We start from the raw sequence: 13,529 nt of genomic DNA on the forward strand, positions 1-13,529 counted from the left end.
GGCACCGTTCTAACATCCTCTGAGCCGGCGAGAACTCGGCATTGAAGGGTCCAGAGGCGTCCTGTGGGGGACAGGGGGGGTCCGACCCCTGAGGGGGGGGGGCGCCGTAGTGGCCGATCGGCGGGCCGGCCTCTCTGTTCCCCGCCCTCCTTTCCTCCGCGCCGGCTCCTGTAACCCTTCGCCATTTGGCGTCCGGGCCGGCACGGGGAAGAAGGCCACTGCGCATGCGCTAGTTGGCGCCAGCCCAACTGCGCATGCGCAGACCCCGTGGCGCTGGGTTCAGGCCGGGGTCGACAGCTGGAGCAATGTAGGCCACTCCAGCGCCGTGCTAGCCCCCTGTGGGCCGCAGAATGGGGTCCCATTTTTACTCCGGCGTCGGCCCTTAGCCGCCCGATGGGAGAATCCCGCCCAGTGTTTTTCTTAAAAACTAACCTTTCTGTGGGATCTTCTGGTCCTCGGCAGGACCAGACCATCTCACCAGCGTGAACGGTTTGCAGATGACTGAAGCATTGCCCATTCTGCGCCAGATTTGTGAACCACTCCTGGGGTGAAATTCTCCCGAAACGGCGTGATGTCCGCCGACTGGCGCCCAAAACGGCGCCAATCAGACGGGCATCGCGCCGCCCCAAAGGTGCGGAATGATCTCCGGTGCCGGAGACTTCGGCAACTGGCGGGGGCGGGAGTCACGGCAGCCCCCGGCGATTCTCCGACCCGGCGGGGGGGGTCGGAGAATGACGCCCCTGATCTTTTAAAATCTGCACACAAGAAACAAAGGTCTTTCTTTGAATGTTGCCAAAACAAAACTCTTATCAACCCATATCTAGAATCAAAGAATCTAAAGTCAGCGGCCTCAGCTAAGTGCGAGGTGGAGGAAGGCAGTGGGAGGTTGAACCGGGGTGTAATGACGGATGGCAGCGCGCCCGGAAGGGCACTGCGTAACTGCATCTGCTTCTCCTGGCCCCAGATGATCATTGAAAAATATGTTTATTTATTTACCCTTTTCAGGGGACAGGGGCGGTGCCTTCCCTCTGGGGCACATCTACACCAGCTGAATCCCCCACCCAGTGACTGCTCCATTCAGGCAGTCCCAATCTTCCAAAAGGGACCTAAAATAAATGTTTTACCCCTCATCAGCGCATGCAAGGGATTTAATGTCTGCTCAGTCAGACAGCCCATATGCCTGAAAATCAGCTGAACCCAACAGCAGGTCTGACATTTTTCAGGTGTTCTTGGGCCACAGGAGTTTGGTCCTTGAAACTTGCTCTCAATGTGCTCATTCAAAATCACACAGTCGGAGAATGGTTCCAGCACAGAAGCGGGCCATTCAGCCCTTCATATCTGTGCTGGTTCTCTGAAGGAGCAATTTACTTTGTCTTCTTCTTCAACGATTGCTCACTAACAAGTATAATTGTCCACATGAGAAACTCTGTGTTACTGGTCCTGGGTTCTGGTTTGTCTGATGAGCCTGATCCTAGAGCCGCAAATCCGACTTGGCAGATGTTTCCAGGAGGTGGGATAGGTCCTTGCACTCTAGATCGCTGGTATTCCTTTCTCATGCCTTCTCTTGTTGTCGGGCGTCCTCGAAGTATTGTGTCCCTTCCAGCAGGAGGTTCCTCCAAATAGGTTCCTTCTGACCAAGGGTCTTCCAGGCATGCCTGATAACAATAATAATAATCTTTGTTAGTGTCACAAGTAGGCTTACATTAACACTGCAATGAAGTTACTGTGAAAAGCCCCTAGTCGCCACATCACTGGGCCTGTTCGGGTACACTGAGGGGGAATTCAGAATGTCCAATTCATCTAACAGCACGTCTTTCGGGACTTGTGGGAGGAAATTCGAGCACCCGGAGGAAACCCACACAGACACGGGGAGAACGTGCCGACTCTGCACAGACAGTGACCCAAGCCGGGATTCAAACCCGGGCCCCTGGAGCTGTGAACAAACAGTGCTAACCACTGTGCTACCGTTCCGCGCCCACATAGTGCCACTCCCCTGGCTCCTCCCCGTAGCCCTGCACATTCTTCTTTTCCATACAGTAATACAATTCCCCCCTGAAGGTCTCAATGACTCTGCCTCCACCACAATCTCAGGCACTACATTCCAGATCCTAACCACTTGCGTGAAAAGGTTTCTCCTCATGTCACAATTGCTTCTTTTGCCTTAAATGACTGTCTGTGTGGACTTTGTATGCTCTCCCCATGTCCGGGTGGGTTTCCTCCGGGTGCTCTGGTTTCCCCCTACAGTTCAAAGATGTGCAGGTTATGTGGATTGGCCATGTTAAATTGCCCCTTAGTGTACAGTTAGGTTAGGTTCTGGAAATAGGGAGGGGGAGTGGACCCAGGTAGGGTGCTCTTTCAGAGGGTTGGTGCAGACCTAATAGGCTGAATGGCCTCCTTCTGCACTATAGGAATTCTAAGGTTCTATTCCATGGTTCTAGGAAACCCATGCAGACACATGGGGTGAGAGGGTCGGAGAATCGCCGGGGGCTGGCGTGAATCCCGCCCCCGCCGGTTGCCGAATTCTCCGGCACCGGAGATTCGGCGGGGGCGGGAATCGCGCGCGCCGGTTGGCGGGCCCCACCCCCCCCCCGCGCGATTCTCCGGCCCAGATGGGCCAAAGTCCCGCTGCTAGAATGCCACCTCTCTTACCGGCGGGACAAGGCGGCGCGGGCGGGTTCCGGGGTCCTGGGGGGGGCGAAGCGATCTGGCCCCGGGGGGTGCCCCCAAGGTGGCCTGGCCCGCGATCGGGGCCCACCGATCCGCGGGCGGGCCTGTGCCGTGGGGGCACTCTTTTCCTTCCGCCTTCGCCACGGTCTCCACCATGGCGGAGGCGGAAGAGACCCTCTCCACTACGCATGCGCGGGGATGCCGTGAGCGGCCGCTAACGTTCCCGCGCATGCGCCACCCGGCAATGTCATTTCCGCGCCAGCTGGCGGGGCACCAAAGGCCTTTCCCGTCAGCTGGCGGGGCGGAAATCAGTCCGGCGCGGGCCTACTCTCTCAAGGTTAGGACTCGGCCGCTCAAGATGCGGAGGATTCCGCACCTTTGGGGCGGCGCAATGCCGGACTGATTTGCGCCGTTTTGGGCGCCGAACGGCGGAGAATTTCGCCCAGAATGTACAAACATCACATAGTCACCCAAGGTCCTAATTGAACACGGGTCCCTGGTGTTGTGAGGCAGCAGTGCCAACCAATGTGCCACCGTGTTACCTGTGTTAAACATTTTTCTGCCTTGATCACTTCAATTATCTTATTCATTTATAATGATCTCAATTAAATGTTCAGTTTTGATGTTTCAGTCAGACATTTGTAGAAGCTTGTAAAGTTTAATGTAAAATATTTATTAACAAAAATAATTTTATAAATACAAAACTTTGAAATCAGTTAACATTGAACTTAATGTTTAAGTCTATCAGCTGAACAATGACATAAACTACCTCAGCTTTTACAAATTTCTTGTAATAAATTATATTTTCTCACTTAAACACAACAGTTCTGTCTATTTGTGGGAGGAGGAGAAGGGGGGAAGGGGAGGGAGGGAAGAGGGGGAGGGAAGGAAGGAGGAAGTGGAGGGAGGAAAGAGGGGAGGAAGAGAGGGAGGGAAGTGAAGGGCTTTGACAATTGTTAATTGACAAGCTCAACATCCGAAAGCAGCAGCTGCTGAAGTGCAGTGTCCTGGCACACATCTCCTCTGACATTATTTCTGTATGTCCTTTGGCAGTACACTCTTAAGGATGTGTAATTGATTCACTGCAATACCTGTCAGACAGATTGTTCACAGTAGTTCACTGCAGGCTTTCATATACCAACAAAGTCAGTAAACTTTGTTAAACCATTTGAAGTAATCACTGAGGCTTCTAAGGATGAACATTACATCTGCGAGACTGGGAAACAGCTCAGTTTAAAATCCAAATTTAGCTCTGAATTGACTGGGAGGGCAGATGTACTAACATAATTATCCTTGAAGGGGTCACCAGTATCGAGGCCATGATCATCCAAAACTAACTCCACTGGACTGCCCATATGCTTAAGATGTCAAAACAACAGCAATGAATATGATGTGCAAGAAAAACCTTTGGGAAAAAGTCTAAGTTTACAGTTGATGACATTACTGATTTTATAACTGATCAGTAATCAAAGGACAGTCATACTTATGTCCAAGTCAATGCTCACAAGGTAAGATTTTTTCAAAAGTTCACTTAAAATTCAGAAATGAAGCAGAAATACAGATTTTTTTTAAATTAGTGATTGTTGGCAACACCCTCATGATTTTGAGCACCTCTATCGAATCTCCTGTCAAACCCCTCTTCTTCAAGGAGAACAGTTGTGACATTTCTGGTCTATTTATGTAATTGAAGCTCCTCATCCTTCAAACCATTCTTGTGAATCTTTTCCGCGCGCTCTTTACTGCCTTCATATCCTTTCGAAAGGGTGGCACCCAGAACTGAACATGATACTCTAGTTGAGGCTCAACCAGCGATCCATATAAGTTGAACAAAACTTAGAATCCCTACAGTGCAGAAGGAGGCCATTTGGCCCATCGACTCTGCACCCACCCTCTGAAAGTGCACCCTACCTAGACCCACTCCCCACCCCCCAAACCCAACCTAACGAATGGACACAAAGGGGCAATTTAGCATGGCCAATCCACGTAACCTGCAATCTTTGGAGTGCGGGATGAAACCGGAGCACCTGGAGGAAACCCACACAGACACGGGGAGAATATGCGATTCCACACAGAGGCCAGAACCGAACTTGGGTCCCTGGCGCTCTGAGACAGCAGTGCTAACCTTGCTTTAATACTCTCTGCCCCTATTAATAGGGATGCTGCATATTTAATTCGCCACACTCTCAACCTGTCCTGCCACTTTCAATGACTTATGTACTTTTACAGCAGGCCCCTCTGCTCTGGCACCCCCTTTCGAGTTTCACCTTTATTTCATATTGATTCTCCTTGTTCTTGCTGCCAAAATTAATCACGTCACTCTTTACAATTCTCAGGTGCACCAAGATCCAACTCTAGGCCTGTATGCCCAAACCAGGATGCTGTGTGACTTGAAGTGCCAGTTGGAAATGATGATGTTCCCATGATATTACTGCTGTGCCTTTTTTGGCGTTGGGGCTGCAGGGCGGGGCGGAGCTATCAAAGAAGGCAGAGCGAGTTGCTTCAGTGCCCCCTCTACTGCAGTCACTGAACCTCTGCCCCAACGTTTCAGCCTCATTGCCTCACAGGCAGATAACCTAACCTCGCGCCCGTTTTTTCTTTGCAGGATTCCATCTGTGACTCACACTGGAATTTACTCAGCACTCTTCATCCCAACCTCAAACCAAAATCTGCACTACCAGCGCAATCCAGCTAACTTTAGTGAACCTTGTCGTTTTCCCCCTAATTTATGAACAATCACAATCTTTCAATCCTCACCCAGCCTCCAGAAGAATTAGCAAACCGCTCCCATTCAGACCAAACTCGGCACCACAAATTCGCCATCTGCATTTTTCTCAGTCAGGTCCTCGCTGTTCAAATATGAACGATCATATTCACACGAGTAGAAACAGCAGCCTTGCAAATACATGTGAAAGGTACAGTTGAAGCTGTGAATATAATGAGGGAAAAGCATTGCTGTGATCACCACTGCATTGCCTGAAAGGGTGGTGGACGTAGATTAATTCCCAGCTTTCAAAAAGCAATTGGATAAATATAAACATGAGCGTACGATTTAGGAACAGGAGGAGGCCACTCGGCCCCTCGAGTCTGCTCCAACATTGAATAAGACCATGGCTGCTCTGATTGTCACCTCAAACTCACACTCCTGCCTATCACCGACAACCTTTCACCCCCTCCGCTTGTTAATCAAGAATCTATCTCACTCTGCCTTAAAAATATTCAGGACTCTGTTTCCACTTCTTTTTGAGAAAGAGAGTTCCGAAGACTCGTGGCTGTCTCAGAGAAAGAAATTCTCCTCATCCCTGTCTTAAATGAGTGACCTCTTATTTTTAAACAGTGACCCTTAGTTCGAGATTCTCCGACAAGAGGTAACATCCTCTCCATGTCCACCCTCTCAGTACCCCCTCAGGATCTTAAGGGTTTCAATCAAGTTGCCTCCTTATTCTTCTAAACTCTAGTGGATACAAATCTAACCTCTCCAACATTTTGTCAAATGACAACCCGCCTCTTCCTGGTATTAGTCTAATCATAGATTATCATAGAATTTACAGTGCAGAAGGAGGCCATTCGGCCCATCGAGTCTGCACCGGCTCTTGGAAAGAGCACCCTTACCCAAGGTCAACACCTCCACTCTATCCCCATAACCCAGTAACCCCACCCAACACTAAAGGGCAATTTTGGGCACTAAGGGTAATTTATCATGGCCAATCCACTTAACCCGCACATCTTTGGACTGTGGGAGGAAACCGGAGCACCGGGAGGAAACCCACGCACACACGGGGAGGATGTGCAGACTCTGCACAGACAGTGACCCAAGCTGGAATCGAACCTGGGACCCTGGAGCTGTGAAGCAATTGTGCTATCCACAATGCTACCGTGCTGCGAATAAGCCTCCTCTGAACTGCTTTCAATGTGTTTACATCTTTACTTAAATAAGGAGACCAATACTATACACAATACTCCAGATGTGGTCTCACCAGTGCCCTGTACAACTGAAGCATAACCTCCCCACGTTTGTAATCAATTCTCTTCTCAATAAATGATGACATTTTATTAGCTTTCCTAACTACTTGCTGTACATGTATACTCACCTTCTGGGATTCCCAGTTCGTTCCATACCTCAGGGCTTTGCAAACTCACCATTTAGATAATAAGCTCCTCTTTTATTCTTCCTGCCAAAATGATTTTTCACATTTTCCCACACTGTACTCATTTCCTCCTTTCCGTGGATTCCCACCTTGCAGGGGTGTACAGGCTTCAACGTTCCCTTCACGTTACAGTGCCGTTGGGAATCTGAAACTGCTGGCAGGACCATCCATGGTGGTAAGGTCGGAGGGAAGGAACCAGACAAAGCGCAATCCAAAACAAGTCCTCAACGGTGGATCAGACGGAAGACGCTCATGTGTTATCAACGGCTGCGATGGCGGATAATGGCTGCAGCAGTAGGGAGATCCCCGGCTATCGAGATTTCCTGGAACTGGACCTATCTCTGTCAAGGGCCGTGTGTCTGGCATACCCACGTTAAAAGATGTCTTACAACAGGCGTCTACATGGAGGAAACCAACCCCCCCCCCCCCCCCCCCCCCCCCCCGCCCATAGCTTCAGACGGGTTCAGACCAGCTTCGGACCGGCACGTAGGCGATGGAGTTTGATTCAGTCATTTCGCTCTTGGAACAGAAACAGGGCAGCATTTCGGAAGATTTCTTCGTGACCGAACTTCCATCTTCAAGATCCACTCTGCTCACCCTGCATGGGGAAAGGGCGGGAAAAGGTTCCCTAATGCATGACATTAATATGGACAGCGTGGCCAGGAATGTCTCTCCTTTCCAGGTGAAAACATAAGAACAAGGAACAGGAGTAGGCCACCTGGCCCCTCGAGCCTGCTCCGCCATTTAATGAGATCATGGCTGATCTTTGTGGACTCAGCTCCACTCTCCGGCCCGTAGACCATATCCTCGAATCCCTTTATTCTTTAGAAAGGTATCTACCTTTTTCTTAAAAACGTTTAAAGAAGGAGCCTCAACTGCTTCACTGGGCAAGGAATTCCAGAGATTCACAACCCTTTGGGTGAAAAAGTTCCTCCTACACTCCGTCCTAAATCTACTTCCCCTTATTTTGAGGCTATGCCCCCTAGTTCTGCTTTCCCCGACCAGTGGAAACAACCTGCCCGCATCTATCCTAACTATTCCCTTCATAATTTTATATGTTTCAATAAGATCCCCCCGCATCTTTCTGAACTCCAGTGAGTACAGTCCCAGTCTACTCAACCTCTCGTCATAATCTAATCCCCTCAACTCTGGGATCAACCTAGTGAATCTCCTCTGCACTCCCTCCAGTGCCAATATGTCCTTTCTCAGGTAAGGAGACCAAAACTGAACACAATACTCCAGGTGCGGCCTCACCAACACCCTATACAATTGCAGCATAACCTCCCTAGTCTTGAACTCCATCCCTCTAGCAATGAAAGACTAAACTCGATTAGCCTTCTTAATCACCTGTTGCACCTGCACACCAACTTTTTGCGACTCGTGCACCAGCACACCCAGGTCCCTCTGCACAGCAGCATGTTTTAACATCTTACCATTTAAATAATAATCCATTCTGCTGTTATTCCTCCCAAAATGGATAGCCTCACACTTGGCAACATTGAATTCCATCTGCCAGACCCTAGCCCATTCACCTAACCTATCCAAATCCTTCTGCAGACTTCCGGTATCCTCTGCACTTTTTGCTTTACCACTCATCTTAGTGTCGTCTGCAAACTTTGACACATTGCACTTGGTTCCCAACTCTAAATCGTCTATGTGAACAACTGCGGGCCCAACACTGATCCTTGAGGGACCCCACTAGTTACAGGTTGCCAACCAGAGAAACACCCATTTATCCCCACTCTCTGCTTTCTGTTAGTTAACCAATCCTCTACCCATGCTACCACTCTACCCTCAATGCCATGCATCTTTAGTTTATGCAGCAACCTTTTGTGTGGCACCATGTCAAAAGCTTTCTGGAAATCCAGATATACCACATCTATTGGCTCCCCGTTATCTACTGCACTGGTAACGTCCTCAAAAAATTCTACCAAATTAGTCAGACACGACCTACCCTTTGTGAACCAATGCTGCGTCTGCCCAATGGGGCAATTTCCCTCCAGGTGCCCCGCTATTTCCTCCTTAATGATAGATTCCAGCATTTTTCCTACAACCGAAGTTAAGCTTACCGGCCTATAATTACCCGCTTTCTGCCGACCTCCTTTTTTAAACAGCGGTGTCACGTTTGCTACTTTCCAATCCTCTGGGACCACCCCAGAGTCTAGTGAATTTTGATAAATTATCACTAGTGCGTTTACAATGTCCCTAGCCATCTCTTTTAACACTCTGGGATGCATCCCATCAGGGCCAGGAGACTTGTCTACCTTTAGCCCCATTAGCTTGCCCAATACTGCCTCCTTAGTGATTACAATCATCTCAAGGTCCTCACCTATCATATCTTTATTTCCATCAGTCACTGGCATGTTATTTGTGTCCTCCACTGTGAAGACTGACCCAAAAAAACCTGTTCAGCTCCTCAGCCATTTCCCCGTCTCCTATTATTAAATCTCCCTTCTCATCTTCCAAAGGACCAATATTTACCTTAGCCACCCTTTTTTGTCTTATATATTTGTAGAAGCTTTTACTATCTGCTTTTATGTTCTGAGCCAGTTTACTTTCATAGTCTACCTTACTCTTCTTTATAGCTACTTTTTTAGTAGCTTTCTGTTGTCCCCTAAAGGCTTCCCAGTCCTCTAGTCTCCCACTAATTTTTGCCACTTTGTATGTTTTTTCCTTCAATTTGATGCTCTCCCTCACCTCCTTAGAAATCCACGGTCGATTTTCCCCTTTCTACCGTCTTTCTTTTTTGTCGGTATGAACCTTTTCTGAACACTGTGAAAGATCGCTCGGAAGGTTCTCCACTGTTCCTCAACTGCTTCACCATGAAGACTTTGCTCCCAGTCTACCTTAGCTAGTTCTTTTCTCATCCCATTGTAATCGCCTTTGTTTAAGCACAAAACACTGGTGTTTGATTTTACCTTGTCATCCTCCAACTGTATTTTAAATTCCACCATATTGTGGTCGCTCCTTCCAAGAGGATCCCGAACTATGAGATCATTAATCAATCCTGCCTCATTACACAGGACCAGATCTAGGACCGCTTGTTCCCTTGTAGGTTCCATTACATACTGTTCCAGGAAATTATCCCGGGCACATTCTATAAACTCCTCTTCAAGGCTGCCTTTACCAACCTGGTTAAACCAATCGATATGCAGATTAAAATCTTCCATGATAACCGCTGTACCATTTCTACATGCATCCGTTATTTCTTTGCTTATTGCCTGCCCTACCATCCTGTTACTATTTGGTGGCCTATAGACTACTCCTATCAGTGACCTTTTTGCCTTACTATTCCTGATTTCCACCCAAATTGATTCAACCTTGTCCTCCATAGCACCAATATCATCCCTTACTATTGCCCGGATGCCATCCTTAAACAACAAAGCTACACCACCGCCCTTACCGTCCATTCTATCCTTTCGTATAGTCTGATACCCTTGGATATTTAACTCCCAGTTGTGACCATCTTTTAACCATGTTTCAGTAATGGCCACTAAATCATAGTCATTCACGATGATTTGCGCCATCAACTCATTTACCTTATTTTGTATACTACGAGCATTCAGGTAAAGTACACTTATGCTGTTTTTTATGTCTTTGTTATGAATCCTAACACCTTGATCAGTAACTTTTCGCAATTTATTTTTCCTCTTACCTTTTCTCCTATTTTTCCTTGTCTTTGACCCCATATCTCTACATAATAACCTGTCACGTAACCTGCTGCCTTGATCTCCATTAACCATTATACTGTCCATAGCTTTACACTTCCCTTCCCCCCAATTTGCTAGTTTAAAGTCCTTGTTAATTTCCAGTCCGCTTGAAGGCAAAATTGTCAACATCCACGATCAGCTTGGAAGGGATCAGGAAGGAAAAGGAGCAGTAGAGTTCCTGGAGCAGGGTGAGTCAACATGATGAGAACTATTAGCTCACATGGAGATTAAACACTAACACGGTGTGAATGGACCGAATGGCCTGTTTCAGTAATCTAACTCCATTATACTAATATCTCGTATTCATATAGCACTTTCAATGTGATCAAAATATAGAAATACATAACGTTACAGTGCTTAACCTTGAGCTTAATAACAAACATGAAGTGGAACAGCATTGTTTGCCTTGAAAGGCCTCTTAATTTTTTTTCAAGTTCATTTTCAGTATATGTGGGCATTGCTGGCAAGGTTGGCATTTGATGCCCTTTCTTAGCACACAACTGAGTAGCTTGCTCGGTCATTTCAGAGGGCAGCTAAGAGTCAACCATACACTGGCATGGGGTCAGAATACATGAAGGCCAGACTGGGTGAGTGCAGAAGGTTTCCTCCCTGAAAAGACCTGAGTGAACCAGTCAGATCATTAATCTATCAGCTGTTCTTTCACAATAAAATCACTGAATTTCCACTGCAGTTCTGTCAAGCCTCTGCCATTTGCTGGCATCCAATTTTGGGTTTGATGCATTTCAGACAATCCGGCGACGAAAGATCCATGAAATGGCACCTCATTGTGGTCATTTTGTGCCCATACACCTCAAGGCAAGGTGTCGTTTATTGTATCCAATTTGCTTTCTTGGCCATCTCTAAATGATACATTCAAATAAAATCTGAGAAATTGTAACAAAAGATTTATAATAACATTTGGATACCTAAGATGAAGTGACGTCATTTTGCAAAGATCCAGTCGCGTGACACCCTTGGATGTCTTTTCTTTAAAAATGTTTTTATTGGGTTTTGTACATCATATAAATTCAGGTATATACATAGCAAAACAAAACACAAAGGGACGAGGAAACGCGCAACAGGAGAGGGGGTCTTTCCCCTCCCCTTTCTTCTATTTTCTTTTTACAGAACAACAAACTCGGGTGGAGGGGGCACCTGGTTGGCACCCCCCTAAGGCTATTTAGATTTTTTTTTTCCCCTGTGCAGTTTCCTCGGCCTCGGCCCCTGCCCGTCTTTCCTTCTCAATCTTTATTACTTTCCCTCGACATGCTGTGGTAGTTGCGGCCGTGGGCTTCCCCTATGCTCCCCCCCCCCATTCGTGTTCCCTTATCTTTTCGCCCCTCTGGTTCTCCTCTATTGTTCTTCCCCCAGCCTCCCCTTCTCTCCCTGCCCTCCCCTCCCCTCTCCCACTTCTTCTCTGCTACCCCCTTTCTTTCCTGCTGGGTTTGGCTATCTCCTCTTGCTCCCCTCCCCTGTGTCCTCCCTCACTTTCCTCTCTTCTCTCTTATCCTGGCAAATTGTTCCTGGCTTTTGGTTACCTGTTTATTTGTGTGTTGGCCACAAACAGGTCCCGGAACAGTCGGGTGAATAGATGCCATGTTTTGAGGAAGCCTTTGTGGTAGTCGGTATTAGGGGTATTACGGTACTCTGGATAATGCTGTAAGACCATTGGTGTGGGAGGTACCTGAGACTGCTATATCATTGGTGGAGCCTGCCTGCTGGTTCCGCCCAGTAAGGCAGAGTATAAGAGCCTGTGTCTCTCCAGCAGCTGCATTCTGTACCTGCGCTGCCGGGGGAAACATCTAGTACAATAAAGCCTTCAATTGTCTCCAATCTCGCTTCTGGAGTTATTGATCGAGCATCAATTTATTGCACTAAATTTTAAAGAATGGAGCTCCGAATCAAGCCGGAGTGTCTGCAACTCAGCCCCCATGCGGCAAACTCAGCGGCAACCTTCAAGCACTGGCTGGCGTGCTTCAATGGGTACCTCAAGACAGTCACAACTACACCCACGGAGGACCTGAAGATGCAAGTTCTTCACTCGAGGGTGAGCCCAGAGATCTACACCCTCATCGAGGATGCAGACGATTTTGAGGCTGCAATGACCCTGCTGAAAGGACACTATATTCGCCCTGTAAATCAGGTCTACGCCCGACATCTGCTAGCGACGAGGCGACAAATCCCCGGGGAATCGCTGGAGGAGTTCTACCATGCGCTCCTGGTGTTAGGTAGGAACTGTTGACTGCCCACAAATTTCAGCCAGCGACCACACAGAATCTTTGATCCGGGAAGCATTCGTTGCAGGTATGCTGTCCTCCCAAATCTGCCAGCGGTTGCTGGAGAAAGAGACACTAGGCCTCAAGGAGGCACGGGCCCTTGCCAGCTCCCTGGATGTGGCCTCCCGAAACGCCCGCGCTTACATCCCAACCGCGCGGCAGCCCCTTGGGCAGCGTGGAACCCCCCCACGGCCAACTCCGATGCATCCCCCATCTCCCCACAAGCTTGTGCTGCGAGACTGCCAGGCAACCCCGGGGGGCCCCGCTGCTATTTTTGCGGGCAAGCCAAGAACCCCTGGCAGTGCTGCCTGGCCTGCTCATCCATCTGCAAAGGGTGCGGCAAAAAGGGCCATTTCGTAGCAGTATGCCAGGCCCGGGCGGTCGCCGCGGTCTCCGGGGGCGAACCGGGATTGCCACCCCAACTCTCGCCACGAGCCACGTGCGGCCAGCGAGCGCCGCCATCTTCCTTCTCCAGAGCCACGTGCGGCCTCTGGGTGCCTCCATCTTGTTCCCCGGGGACCACGTGTGGTGGATGGGTGCTGCCATCTTGTACACCCCCAGCCATGTGCGACCAGTGGGCGCCGCCATCTTGGCTGGACTCTCAGGACCCCGACTCGGATGACCACCCACCGCCTGAGGAAAACATCCAACATTTGCCACGACTTGCCTCGGTGACCCTGGACCAGTCTCGGCCCCGAACACTCTCGACTGCGACGACGACCGTGCTCATC

The 13,529-nt window shown here is 48.9% G+C and overlaps 1 long non-coding RNA gene across 1 annotated transcript in view; it reads right to left on the bottom strand.

The window, feature by feature from the left end:
• Positions 1 to 543: 543 nt before the first annotated feature.
• LOC140425701 (uncharacterized) overlaps positions 544 to 13,529 on the bottom strand; it is a 150,503-nt gene continuing 137,517 nt past the window's right edge. Inside the window, exon 3 of the long non-coding RNA XR_011947930.1 lies at positions 544 to 1,655. This is a non-coding gene — a long non-coding RNA (uncharacterized lncRNA). The remainder of the gene's footprint in view (positions 1,656 to 13,529) is intronic.

The sequence above is a fragment of the Scyliorhinus torazame genome, chromosome 6 (assembly GCF_047496885.1).
Source record: "Scyliorhinus torazame isolate Kashiwa2021f chromosome 6, sScyTor2.1, whole genome shotgun sequence".
Classification (NCBI taxonomy): domain Eukaryota; kingdom Metazoa; phylum Chordata; class Chondrichthyes; order Carcharhiniformes; family Scyliorhinidae; genus Scyliorhinus; species Scyliorhinus torazame.